This window comes from Balaenoptera physalus, assembly GCF_965194825.1.
Source record: "Balaenoptera physalus genome assembly, chromosome: 6".
NCBI classification, from domain to species: Eukaryota; Metazoa; Chordata; class Mammalia; order Artiodactyla; family Balaenopteridae; genus Balaenoptera; species Balaenoptera physalus.
In genome coordinates this window covers 97137982-97152217 of record NC_138885.1, presented here as the reverse complement: position 1 = coordinate 97152217, position 14236 = coordinate 97137982, and the positions used below count along the sequence as shown (strand labels likewise).

The following is a 14236-nucleotide window of genomic DNA, read 5'->3' as shown; positions in this document are numbered from 1 at the left end:
GAGATTGAGATGTGAAATAATGCTTTTACTGCAAATTTTCCATTTGGGCATGTATCATTTTCATTCATTGCTTTCTGTTTACCCTTTGAGTTAATAAGAACATAAATGAAGCTATTTGTGACAGAGACCCAAGCTAACAGAGGCTTAAAAGAAGATGGAAGATTTTTTTTCTCTTTCACATAAAAGTCCAGGCTCTGAGGCAGGTGTGCTCTGAGAAGTTTTCAAAAGCCCAGACTCCTTCTGTCCTGTTGGTCCCTCCCCCATCCCAAGGGTTTCTGTCCTTAAGGGATCGCCCATGTCCATGCAATTCAAGATGGCTACTCCCAGGCCTACTTTATAGCAACCTAGTTTTCATGCAACTATTTTGAAAGTGGGAAGGGGAGAGGATGTCCCAACCTTTAAAAGTACAGCTTGGAATTGCACTTATCACTTCCACTCACATCTCATCAGCCAGAAGTTGGTTATATGTCGATATGCAACTGCAAAGGAGCTGGGAAGTAGAATTCTCATTCTAGGTGGTAATGAGCATGACTAAAATCTGGGGATTCTCTTAGAATAGAAAAAGGGAGAATGAGTATCGAAGGACAACTGGCTGTTGCTGCTCTGCTCTGAGTCTTAAGAATAGCCTCTTTTTAAGACATTTAAACATGAAGCACTTCGGTTCAGAAATTCTAAAAGTATAATATGGTAAGAAAAAAAATCCTAGTGCATTTTAGTTTGTGGCACATTGCACAGTCAAAATAACTGCAGGAAAACTAGCTTCCTGTGGTATTCCAGGAGTTCTGAATGGAAATTTAATTTACATTTTGCATTTTATGAGAATATTGCATTATTGGCATAATATGAAGTGACTGGGAAATGAATAACTTTGAGAAAGTAAGCCTATAGGGTCAAATTAACCACATCTTAATATTCTTGCACTTTTTTCTTTCCAAAGTATCAAGTCACATTGCACTGACATTTTCATCCCAAGATGAAAATTTAGTAGAAGAATGAAGAGAAAAGTATTTTGTAGCTGTGGGTTTAGCGCAGACAAAATTAAGGCTGTTTGAGGTTAGAGGTATATAGTCTGACAGATTGTGTGGGGATGTTTTTACATATGTGGGTGTCAACATGTTTGTGCTGAATTGTTTGCAGATTTGGGGGGGAGGTGGTTTTGTGTGTGTGTGTGTCTGTGTGTGTGTATGTGTGTGTGTGTTAATGTAGACTCCATGGGTGGCTTCAATCATTGTGTTTTCTTCCTAATTCCTATTACAAAGCAGCAGAAGGAGGTTGTAGGAGGATCTAAGCTACAGTGCTTGAAGGAAGGTTTGAACTAAGGACTAGTCATAGATGCATGTTTGTTCGATCAAGTTAACTGACGGTCTTTGAAATGTCTCCACTGTTTTAAATAAGTCTTGGAAATACTAAGGTAAATAAACCTGGCCTCTGCCCTTGCAGGACCAGTTGGTTTTGTGAGGCGACAGCGTGTAAACAAATCACTCAAGCAGTAAGATAAGACTCTCCTGAAGAAGTTATAGGATCAGAGAGGAAGGGGCACCCGGTTCTACCAGAGTTGGTCTAGAATCGCTTCCCAGAGGATACGCTTTGTGAGGTACTTGTGCCACACATTAGGCTAGGCTCTGATGATACAGCTATGTGAAGACGTGAACTCTCACTTCAAGGAAATCAGTCTCCTGAGAGGGGGGTGGCTTGTCATCAAGGCCCCTAAGGGTGTGGTTCTTACTTCTTTCCAGTCCATTCTTGAAATTCCTCTTCATATCCTTCCCCTTCACCTCAGCTGTGACACCCCCCTGTTCCTCATCTGTGGCCCTTTGCACCTGCTGTTCCTTCTCCCTGAAATGCCCACTACCCTTGTCCCTGGCATCCTTCAAGTTTCAGTGAGGCTTCTCTCTTCTGGGATGCCTACCCTGAGGGTCCTACAGAGTCTAGGGATGGCCTTCTCCACACATCCACGCACACGCACTGATCAGACACATCGGGCTTTTGTTGTTTGTGTGCACGTGTGGGGCTTCCCCACCTGGAAACCCCTCTAAAACAGAGACCCTTTACTTTTTTGCTTTTATCTCCGGCACTGTCATTGCTTGGTGCATATAAGAACCAACAAGTAATGTTGGTTGAATCTAGGTTGTCACACTGAAGAGGCTGATGGTATTTTCACCATCAGTGAGTTAGACCAGAAGTCTTTGTATCTGACTTTGCCTGCTCACTTGTGGACAGAGATGAGGTGTGTCGGAAACAATGCATGTTAGGATTTATGAATCTGGAAGGCAGGATGTTACTGTTGATTTCTGATTGATCACTGACCTGTTCATTAGTAAGTGTCATTCTGAGTGCACTATATGCACTGAGAATGCCTGAGCTGGTACTCGACAGTGGGAGATGACAAAGAGGCAAGCGAGAAAGCATCTAGCTCTGTTCCTAGACACATTGGATATTCAGGCAGGGCAAAAGATCAAGGCATAAAAGGATAAATATCTATAGGAAATAGCAAACAAGTGGCCAAAGAGTGAAAACTTGCACAAAACTATAGTTTTCTGAGGAGGAGAAATACTTTGGGCTGGGGTGACATGTAGAAGACAGACACATCTTGACTTGAGGACATCCCCGTAAGCAGGAAGGGCTGGGGAGGGCTGCTTGGGAATGTTGGAGAGTGAGGGGTTTGTGGAAGGAGTAGTGGATAGATAAGGGTAGGAAAAAAAGTGAGACGGTTTTGTGGACATCTTTTTCGAAGTACATAGGCAGTGGTATTTGAAGAGCATCTTGCGTAAGTTATCATTTGTCAAAATAAGAGACTAATATTTTCCTTTTGAGTTTTTTTTTCTTAAACTTCATACTTGGGTAGGTACATATGTGGGATGGCTTAGCTAATGGGGAAATTCAGTCTCTGGGAAAAAAGGGGGTTAATCTTGGGAGAGTTAAGTTATATAGACAAATTGATGTTTTAAGTCTTGACTTGAAACCTCTAGGGAATTGGGTCCATATCTATTCAACCTGAATGGTAGCTGGTCCAGGTGAGGGCCCATATCTCCATCATCTGTATGTAAATGATACAATTTGGGCTTTTTGAGGATTGATAAAGTTACCTTTTTGTTTTTTAATTTAAGACAAATTACCTTATCCAGTATTGATTTGCTTAGACCACTTCTCTACCATCTGCATTTGTATAATCAGGGAATAACAATTAATGATTGTGTTAGCTGAATCAGAACAAATTCAGGATGCTGACACTAGTCATTTGATAATTTCCAAAATCAGATCTAACATGGTTTTTGGATTATCCAGTCTTATGGTTTTCTATACCACCGGTCCATCTCTTTTCATATATATCACATATGTAGCAGAAAATTAACTCTGTAACCTAATATATGTGTTTCAAGCTTATATTATCCAATTTTTAGTTAGCAGAAAAGGAAAATTCAGTGTATCTAAGACAATAAATTAGGCATCATCTACTAATGTGATATGTGCCAGTTGATGACTACCATGTGTCCTGGATCCGGTGAGATTTGTTTTAGCCTCCCCTCCTGACACAGTGGTACTGGACCTCCATGCCTCTCTTTTTTTCATAAATCCCAGATACACAGTCCTCTCCCACTGCCCTCAGGTTCTCCCAAATCCTCACCAGTAGGTATCAGGCCTACTCTCATTCAAAGCTCTGTGCTACCCATTATTCTTTTTCTTACTACCTCCCCTCATGCTAGAAGAAGAAATTCCTGCCAATACTCACTTGAAGTTGTACACCTGCGTTGCCAGCCTCTGAAATTCATTGAACCTCTGGGGGGAAGGGTTCCTGTTCTATGTTGGTTTGCTTCTGAAGGGCACACTCCTGCATTAGAGATATTATTACTTTCACAGTGGCTTGGTGATACTTTTCGTATCAACTAAGCTTGGAACATGTTGATTGGGCTAAAGTTACATTTTTTTCCTCTTCATTTTTAAAATTCAATTTTTTTTTAAATGATTCAAAAATTAATAGTTTGGGCATGGTTGTAATAGTAATAGACTGTTCCTGCATGTACCCTTTGCAATCATGCTATATTTACATTTGAATGCAAAAATCAAAGATTGGCCATGAGTTTGAAATTCATAGTTCTTAATCCAATTCTTACCTAAATACATCACATTGAATTGTGGAGACCTGGCTTACAGAGTAATATCTTTATTGCTAAATGGAGGAAATGCCCTACAAATTAGTTTCAAATAAATTCACATGGTGTAGTTATTGTGACAGGAAAAGAGACAAATGTTTTGACAATTTTTTTCTTCAAATTTAATTTCTATCTAGCTTTTAACTTTTATTGTACCTTTGGTAATCACCAAAATGTACTTAAATTTCCAAATTGATGTTAAACTTTCCTTGAATTTATCCTTAAAAAGCTGATAAAAATAATTTTTAAAATTAATATTGGACAATAGCAACAAAAAGAAGCCATTAAGAGTCAAAGCAAAATAAGAAGAAATTAACCATGGTGCCAGGAAAACATTTAGTTCCCCGAATGGTCATACTTACCTATTTTACAGCTTGAGAACATATAACTTCAGGTATGAGTGTTGAATTTTTAAGTGAGTTTACAATCTTTTGAGAATTACTCTCCTAAGAGCTGTGGAATTTTGTTTTTGTTTTGCTGGGGGAAGGGAATTAATTGTAACTTAATGAAAATATTAGAATGCTGTATGCATTTTGATAAAATAAAAAATCAATTTGACTTTGAGAATATTATGATACCCCTAGCCTTATGGGACACATGGCTGTGGTATCTAAAAACAAATGTATTGGACTCACAGGTTGCACATTTGCAAAAACTCTATAATTGCTGAGAGCTATACTTGTTCCAGCATCTGTGATGGTTTCCCATTTTCATGACCAATCCAGTCTTCCTTCAGCATTTCAAACAAAATTCACCAAGAATCTAACAGTTCACCTCCAAAGGAACGTTTTAGAAAAAGTTAACAGTCATTAAAAATGGAATATGTCCCCAAAGACTTGTTTAATCCTGTGTATTTCCAGGCCATGTTTCACAAAGCTAGGTGGGTCTGAGAAGTGATTCATTGCGATGCTTGGGCTCCAGTTTAAGTTTCATGGAGAAGCCCTTGTGCCCTTGCCCTGCATACAGAGGTGACAGAAGTCTCTGTTCCCATAGTCTTCTCTGGCCTCCTGCACACCTGCAAACTCCATTTTGATATCACCATCATTGTCAATACACCCTTTATCCATTTGGGACTTCATAATTGACCACTTTTATGTACTAGATTCCATTGAATCTTCATAACTACAAGAGAAGCAGGAAGATGTTTTAAAATTTCTTTTCTACGTGGTTAAGAACAGTAAATCCAGAAGAAGAAGTTAACTGACTCTACAAGGCTATATTGCTAGTATGTGGCAAAGCCAGAACTAAAAGAATCTGTTTTTGGATGACTAGTCCTTTTTCTCTCCACCAGACCAATGATCCAAGTTTCATCGAGGCATTGAGGGAAGCCTACCCTGAGGGTCCTACAGAGTCTAGGGATGGCCTCCTCCACACATCCACGCACACACATCGATCAGATGCATTGGGCTTGTGTTGTTTGTGTTCACGCATGGGGCTTCCCCACCTGGGAACTCCTTTAGTGCCGAGACCATTTACTTTTGCTTTAATCTCTAGCACTGTCATTGCTCGGTGCATATTAGAACCAACAATTAATGTTGGCTGAATCCAGGTTGGCACACTGAAGAGGCTGATGGTATTTTCACTATCAGTGAGTTAGACCAGAAGCATCAGTATTTGACTTTGCCTCCTTACCTGGAGACAGAGATGAGTTGTTCTGGATGATGTGTGCTAGGGTTTGTGAATCTGGATAGCAGGGTGGTAACATAGCTTTTTGGGCTGGGCATTGGTAAGAGTTTAGAAAGGATGAGCCCTTACACTTGAATTAATGGTGGGAATTCTACATAGAAGCTATATTTTAAACTAGTGCTGTCTAAAATAGAAATATATGCAAGCCATGTATGTGATTTAAAATTTTCTAGTAACCACATTTTTAAAAAAGTAAATAGAAATAGGTAATAGTAATTTTAATAATATATTTTATCTAAACCAATATATCCAAAATATTTTTTCAACATAAATCAATATGAAAAAATTATTGAGCTATAGTTTATGTATTCTTTTTATTAATAAGTCTTCCATATCCGGTGTATTCTATACTTATTGCATGCCTAAATCCATATGCTAAATTTTCAGCGGTTAAAGTTACATACAGTCCTACCAAAAGAAGAGTATAAAATATTCTTTATATTGCTTCAGTTTTCAAATTTTAATTTACATTAAATTAAATCGGAAGTTCAGTTCTTTAGTTGCCTTAGCCACATTTCAAGTGCTCACAGCCACATGTGGTTTGTGACTACTGTATTGGACACTGCAGTTGTTGACAGCTGTGGGATTAAGTCAAAATCCTTTCTCACCTCCTTCCATATTCTGAAGTAGGAGCTATACCTCATTAAGGATATAAGGTTTAAATTTTAATTTATAAATTTTTAAACAACCGTTTTAAGGTGGTGATCCAGGCAATGAGGAGTTAACCTAACCTAGGCCAGTTATTATTTTATTAGTTATTTTAAAAATTAAAAAAAAGTAGAGTAAATGTTTGTATGGTCTGTAAAGTGTCTGGTGCTTTGCATAAATTCAGTAACTCAGGCCCTAGCACCTAGTTGGCTTTTGGGTGAGCAAGTAAATGGATGAATGAGAAAATCAACATGGAGCATAAATAAATGAGTACATATTTTATTTTATGTAATAGTTATAAATGCTTTTGAAATTCTGGAAAATAAAGCCCTTGTCTCATTTTCCCATCACTCCCCTAATCTAAAAACCTTGGGAAAAAAAAAATATTTAAAATTCAGCTGGAATCTAAGAGGAACTCTGAGACAGTTTTCCAAAGCAGAGTTAATAACATGGAGTATTTTTTAGTTGTAGCACATACACCCTGAGAAGGGACTGCCAAACTATGGAGTGATGTTTACTGGTTACTCTTTTTCCAGTTTTTTTTTTTTTTAATGTTTATTTATTTATTTATTTATTTTCTTATTAGTCATCCATTTTATACACATGAGTGTATACATGTCAATCCCAGTCTCCCAATTCATCCCAGCACCACCACCACCCCCCGCCGCTTTCCCCCCTTGCTGTCCATACGTTTGTTCTCTACTTCTGTGTCTCAATTTCTACTCTGCAAACCGGTTCATCTGTACCATTTTCTAGGTTCCACATATATGTGTTAATATACGATATTTGTTTTTCTCTTTCTGACTTACTTCACTCTGTATGGTAGTCTCTAGATGCATCCATGTCTCTACAAATGACCCAATTTCGTTCCTTTTTATGGCTGAGTAATATTCCATTGTATATATGTACCACATCTTCTTTATCCATTCATCTGTCAGTGGGCATTTAGGTTGCTTCCATGACCTGGCTATTGTAAATGGTGCTGCGGTGAACACTGGGGTGCATGTGTCTTTTTGAATTATGGTTTTCTCTGGGTATATGCCCAGTAGTGGGATTGCTGGGTCATATAGTAATTCCATTTTTAGTTCTTTAAGGAACCTCCATACTGTTCTCCATAGTGGCTGTATCAATTTACATTCCCACCAACAGTGCAAGAGGGTTCCCTTTTCTCCACACCCTCTCCAGTATTTGTTGTTTGTAGATTTTCTGATGATGCCCATTCTAACTGGTGTGAGGTGATACCTTGTAGTTTTGATTTGCATTTCTCTAATAATTAGTGATGTTGAGCAGCTTTTCATGTGCTTCTTGGCCATCTGTATGTCTTCTATGGAGAAATGTCTGTTTAGGTCTTCTGCCCATTTTTTGATTGGGTTGTTTGTTTCTTTAATATTGAGCTGCATGAGCTGTTTATATATTTTGGAGATTAATCCTTTGTCTGATGATTCATTTGCAAATATTTTCTCCCATTTTGAGGGTTGTCTTTTCGTCTTGTTTATGGTTTCCTTTGCTGTGCAAAAGCTTTGAAGTTTCATTAGGTCCCATTTGTTTATTTTTGCTTTTATTTTCATTACTCTAGGAGGTGGATCAAAAAAGATCTTGCTGTGATTTATGTCAAAGAGTGTTCTTCCTATGTTTTCCTCTAAGAGTTTTATAGTGCCTGGTCTTACATTTAGGTCTCTAATCCATTTTGAGTTTATTTTTGTGTATGGTGTTAGGGAGTGTTCTAATTTCATTCTTTTCCATGTAGCTGTCCAGTTTTCCCAGCACCACTTATTGAAGAGACTGTCTTTTCTCCATTGTATATCCTTGCCTCCTTTGTCATAGATTAGTTGACCATAGGTGCATGGGTTTATCTCTGGGCTTTCTATCCTGTTCCATTGATCTATATTTCTGTTTTTGTGCCAGTACCATATTGTCTTGATTACTGTAGCTTTGTAGTATACTCTGAAGTCAGGGAGTCTGATTCCTCCAGCTCTGTTTTTTTCCCTCAAGACTGCTTTGGCTATTCGGGGTCTTTTGTGTCTCCATACAAATTTTAAGATTTTTTTGTTGTAGTTCTGTAAAAAATGCCATTGGTAATTTGATAAGGATTGCATTGAATCTGTAGATTGCTTTGGTTAGTATAGTCATTTTCACAATTTGATTCTTCCGTCCAAGAACATGGTATATCTCTCCATCTGTTGCTATCATCTTTAATTTCTTTCATCAGTGTCTTATAGTTTTCTGCATACAGGTCTTTTGTCTCCCTAGGTAGGTTTATTCCTAGGTATTTTATTCTTTTTGTTGCAGTGGTAAATGGGAGTGTTTTCTTAATTTCTCTTTCAGATTTTTCATCATTAGTGGAGAGGAATGCAAGAGACTTCTGTGCATTAATTTTGTATCCTGCTACTTTACCAAACTCATTGATTAGCTCTAGTAGTTTTCTGGTGGCATTTTTAGGATTCTCTATGTATAGTATCATGTCATCTGCAAACAGTGACAGTTTTACTTCTTCTTGGAAAAGAAGATTGGAAGATTTGGATTCCTTTTATTTCTTTTTCTTCTCTGATTGCCATGGCTAGGACTTCCAAAACTATGTTGAATAATAGTGGTGAGAGTGGACATCCTTGTCTCGTTCCTGATCTTAGAGGAAATGCTTTCACTTTTTCACCATTGAGAATGATGTTTGCTGTGGGTTTGTCGTATATGGCCTTTATTATGTTGAAGTAGGTTCCCTCTATGCCCACTTTCCGGAGAGTTTTTATCATAAATGGTGTTGAATTTTGTCAAAAGCTTTTTCTGCATCTGTTGAGATAATCATATGGTTTTTTGTTTTTTGTTTTTTTTAATTTATTTATTTATTTTTGGCTGTGTTGGGTCTTCGTTTCTGTGCGAGGGCTTTCTCTAGTTGCGGCGAGTGGGGGCCACTCTGCATCACGGTGCGTGGGCCTCTCACTATCGCGACCTCTCCCATTGCGGAGCACAGGCTCCAGACGCACAGGCTCAGTAGTTGTGGCTCACAGGCTTAGTTGCTCCGTGGCATGTGGGATCTTCCCAGACCAGGGCTCGAACCCGTGTCCCCTGCATTGGCAGGCAGATTCTTAACCACTGCGCCACCAGGGAAGCCCAATCATATGGTTTTTATTCTGCAATTTGTTAATATGGTGTGTCACGTTGATTGATTTGCATATATTGAAGAATCCTTGCATCTCTGGGATAAATCCCACTTGATCATAGCGTATGATCCTTTTAATGTGTTGTTGGATTCTGTTTGCTAGTATTTTGTTGAGGATTTTTGCATCTATATTCATCAGTGATATTGGTCTGTAATTTTCTTTTTTTGTAGTATCTTTGTCTGGTTTTGTTATCAGTGTGATGGTGGCCTCACAGAATATGTTTGGGATTTTTACTTCCTCTGCAATTTTTTGGAAGAGTTTGGGAAGGATGGGTGTTAGCTCTTCTCTACATGTTTGATAGACTTCACCTGTGAAGCCATGTGGTCCTGGACTTTTGTTTGTTGGAAGATTTTTAATCACAGTTTCAATTTCATTACTTGTGATTGGTCTGTTCATATTTTCTGTTTCTTCCTGGTTCAATCTTGGAAGGTTATACCTTTCTAAGAATTTGTCCATTTCTTCCAGGTTGTCCATTTTATTGGCATAGAGTTGCTTGTAGTAGTCTCTTAGGATGCTTTGTATTTCTGTGGTGTCTATTGTAACTTCTCCTTTTCCATTTCTAATTTTATTGATTTGAGCCCTCTCCCTCTTTTTCTTGATGAGTCTGGCTAATGGTTTATCAGTTTTGTTTATCTTCTCAAGAACCAGCTTTTAGTTTTATTGATCTTTGCTATTATTTTCTTTGTTTCTATTTCATTTATTTCTGCTCTGAAAATTCCAATTCCAATTTTTGTTTGTTCTTCTTTCTCTAGTTCCCTTAGGTGTAACATTAGATTGTTTATTTGAGATTTTTCTTGTTTCTTTAGGTAGGCTTGTATAGCTATAAACTTCCTTCTTAGAACTGCTTTTGCTGCATCCCATAGGTTTTGGATTGTCGTGTTTTCTTTGTCATTTGTCTCTAGGTATTTTTTGGTTTCCTCTTTGATTTCTTCAGTGATCTCTTGGTTATTTAGTAACGTATTGTTTAGCCTCCATGTGTTTTGTGTTTTTTACATTTTTTTTCCCTGTAATTGATTTCTGATCTCATAGCATTGTGGTCAGAAAAGTGCACACTTGAGAAGAAACTGTAATCTGCTGTTTTTGGATGGAATGTCCTATAAATATCAATTAAATCTATCTGGTCTATTGTGTCATTTAAAGCTTCTGTTTCCTTAGTAATTTTCTGTTTGGATGATCTGTCCATTGGTGTAAGTGAGGTGTTAAAGTCCCCCTTATTATTGTGTTACTGTCGATTTCCTCTTTTAGAGCTGTTAGCAGTTGCCTTATGTATTGAGGTGCTTCTATGTTGGGTGCATATATATTTATAATTGTTATATCTTCTTCTTGGATTGATCCCTTGATCATTACATAGTGTCCTTTCTTGTCTCTTGTAACATTCTTTATTTTAAAGTCTATTTTATCTGATATGAGTGTTGCTACTCCAGCTTTCTTTTGATTTACATTTGCATGGAATATCTTTTTCCATCCCCTCACTTTCAGTCTGTATGTTTCCCTAGGTCTGAAGTGGGTCTCTTATAGACAGCATATACATGGGTCTTGTTTTTGTTTCCATTAAGCAAGCCTGTGTCTTTTGGTTGGAACATTTAATCCATTCACGTTTAAGGTAATTATCGATATGTATGTTCCTATTACCATTTTCTTAATTGTTTTGGGTTTGTTTTTGTAGGTCCTTTTCTTCTCTTCTGTTTCCCACTTAGAGAATTTCCTTTAGCATTTGTTGTAGAGCTGGTTTGGTGGTGCTGAATTCTCTTAGCTTTTGCTTGTCTGTAAAGCTTTTGATTTCTCCATCAAATCTGAATGAGATCCTTGCCGGGTAGAGTAATCTTGGTTGTAGGTTCTTCCCTTTCATCACTTTAAGTATATCATACCACTTCCTTCTGGCTTGTAGAGTTTCTGCTGAGAAATCAGCTGTTAACCTTATGGGAGTTCCCTTGTATGTTATTTGTCATTTTTCCCTTGCTGCTTTCCATAATTTTTCTTTGTCTTTAATTTTTGCCAATTTGATTACTGTTTGTCTTGGCATGTTTCTCCTTGGGTTTATCCTGTATGGGACTCTCTGCGCTTCCTGGACTTGGCTGGTTATTTCCTTTCCCATGTTAGGGAAGTTTTTGACTATAATCTCTTCAAATACTTCCTCAGGTCCTTTCTCTCTCTCTTCTCCTTCTGGGACCCCTATAATGCGCATGTTGTTGTGTTTAATGTTGTCCCAGAGGTCTCTTAGGCTGTCTACATTTATTTTCATTCTTTTTTCTTTATTCTGTTCCGCAGCAGTGAATTCTACCATTCTGTCTTCCAGGTCACTTGCCCGTTCTTCTGCCTCAGTTATTCTGCTATTGATTCCTTCTAGTGTAGTTTTCATTTCAGTTATTGTATTGTTCATCTCTGTTTGTTTGTTCTTTAATTCTTCTAGATCATTTTAAAACATTTCTTGCATCTTCTCAATCTTTGCCTCCATTCTTTTTCTGAGGTCCTGGACCATCTTCACTATCATTATTCTGAATTATTTTTCTGGAAGATTGCCTATCTCCATTTCATTTAGTTGTTTTTCTGGGCTTTTATCTTGTTCCTTCATCTGGTACATAGCCCTCTGCCTTTTCATCTTGTCTATCTTTCTGTGAATGTGGTTTTTGTTCCACAGGCTGCAGGATTGTAGTTCTTCTTGCTTCTGCTGTCTGCCCTCTGGTGGATGAGCCTCTTTTTCCAATGTTAAGAAAGCTTTGTGACATTTTCTCTCTCAGTGTCTTTTTTCCCCAGGTGGTTTAAATTCTCTAGTGTTGCTGAGTGTGATGTGAAAGCAATTGATGGGTCTTTGCTGGTTTCCTCTAGATGTGCTAGGTGATAATATAAACCCATTACAGAGTACCCTTTCTCCTTTCCATTTTGCTTTTTCATTTCCTGATCTGCAGAATTTCAAATTCCTAATCCAAGTCCTAAGGAGACTAGGACCCTAACATGCCCGATAACAGAAATCTAGTAGCTACATTTTTTAAACAAATAAAAAGAAATAGATAGAATTAGTTTTAACAGAAACCTAGGTACATCAACGTCCTAGTCTCCTTAGGAAATGGATTAGGAACTTGAAATTTTCCAGATCAGGAAATGAATGCAGAAAATTTGCATTAGCAATGTTTATTTTCAAGAGACTTTTAATGCAAGATTCTGACACCTGTTCATATTTCATGCAACAATCTATATCTTAAAGGCAAATGTATAGTGCAGTACGTTTGACATATCACTTATGCTCTCCCAAACCCATCTTCAGTGAGAACCTCTACCAGTGAGTTCTGTAAAATGATGCACTTGGTTTCTCAGAGGGGATGTTGCTCAGGAGACTGATCCCAGGGTTGAGATGAAGGTTACAGGAAGATTTTCAGGATACTCGTTTTTTAGGCTCGGGCAGATAGGGAAGAAGTGGGAAGTGATCTTTGATGGTGAAGGAATAGTTAATCCATTGTAGAGTTTCACATTGTAGTCCCTGTCACAGAGGCGTGGCCAGGTTTAAACAAGCAAGCAAACATTTTCTACTCTTATGCCAGTTCAGTACATAGAGAGGGACTGAAATCACTCAGGCTGTCCTGCCCCTCTGCTGTACCTGGGTCTTTGTTGCAAATCAGGATGCTTTATTCATGCAGTGTCTTTTACAGGATTGAGCCAGGCCCTGCTTTAGTGCTGTTGGTATCACAATGAACAAAAGAGATGCCTGCATGAAGCTTATACTCTCCTAGGGGAAGCAGACAGTAGTACACACAAACAATATGCAGTCTAATTTCAGAGCGACTAAGTAGTATATAGAAGGTGACAGAATCTGCTGTTCAGCAGAGGATGGGGAGGGTAGGTCTCTCTGAGGTGGAGACATTTGAACATTGACCTGAATGAAGTGAGGCAACAAGAGTGTTCCAGGTAGCAAGTGCAGAGGTTCTGAGGTGGGAGCAGCCAGATAGGGTGTGGGGAATCAGGTTGGCGGGGGCAGATCATGTAGACTCTGTACTACAGGACCTTATAGGCTTTTGACTTTTATTCTAAAAGCAATAGGAAACCATTGGCGCATTTACACTTTAATACCTTCTTAACCATTTTTGGGTCATGAACTTCTTTGGCAGTCTGGTGAAGCCTGTGGAACCCTCTGCAGAATAATGTTTTTAAATGCATAAAATAAAATCCAGGGGATGTTAAAGAAAAAAATTATATGGAAATATAAAGATTGAAGCCCTCTGTAAGGGACACACATGCTCTGATTTACATTTTCAAAGGGTTGTTCTGACTGCTGCAGCAAGAATAGACCGTAGGGGCCAAGGATAGAAGCACAGAGACCAGTGAGCTTGGAGCCAAGCTGTTTTCATCTACCCTGTAGGGCAATGGTCTCGAAATAGGGTTGTGCAACACAGTCTTTTTGAGTGCAGGAAGAAAAATTTATAACTTCTATTTATATTTAATTGACCCTAATTCTTTTAAATTTCTATATTGAGTGTATGTTTTATAATATCCTAATATATTAGGACGTTAGTACATTTATATAATTCATGAATAAATCTACATGTATTGGAGGTACATGTTCAAAAGGTAATGGTGACAATATATTTTGATCAATCAAATGTG

At 38.1% G+C, this 14236-nt stretch overlaps 1 protein-coding gene across 10 annotated transcripts in view; it reads left to right on the top strand.

Annotated features, from left to right (window-relative positions):
* The window catches only part of KLF7 (KLF transcription factor 7), a 108665-nt gene that overhangs the window by 75959 nt on the left and 18470 nt on the right, over nucleotides 1-14236 (top strand). The gene's annotated exons all lie outside the window — the stretch shown is intronic.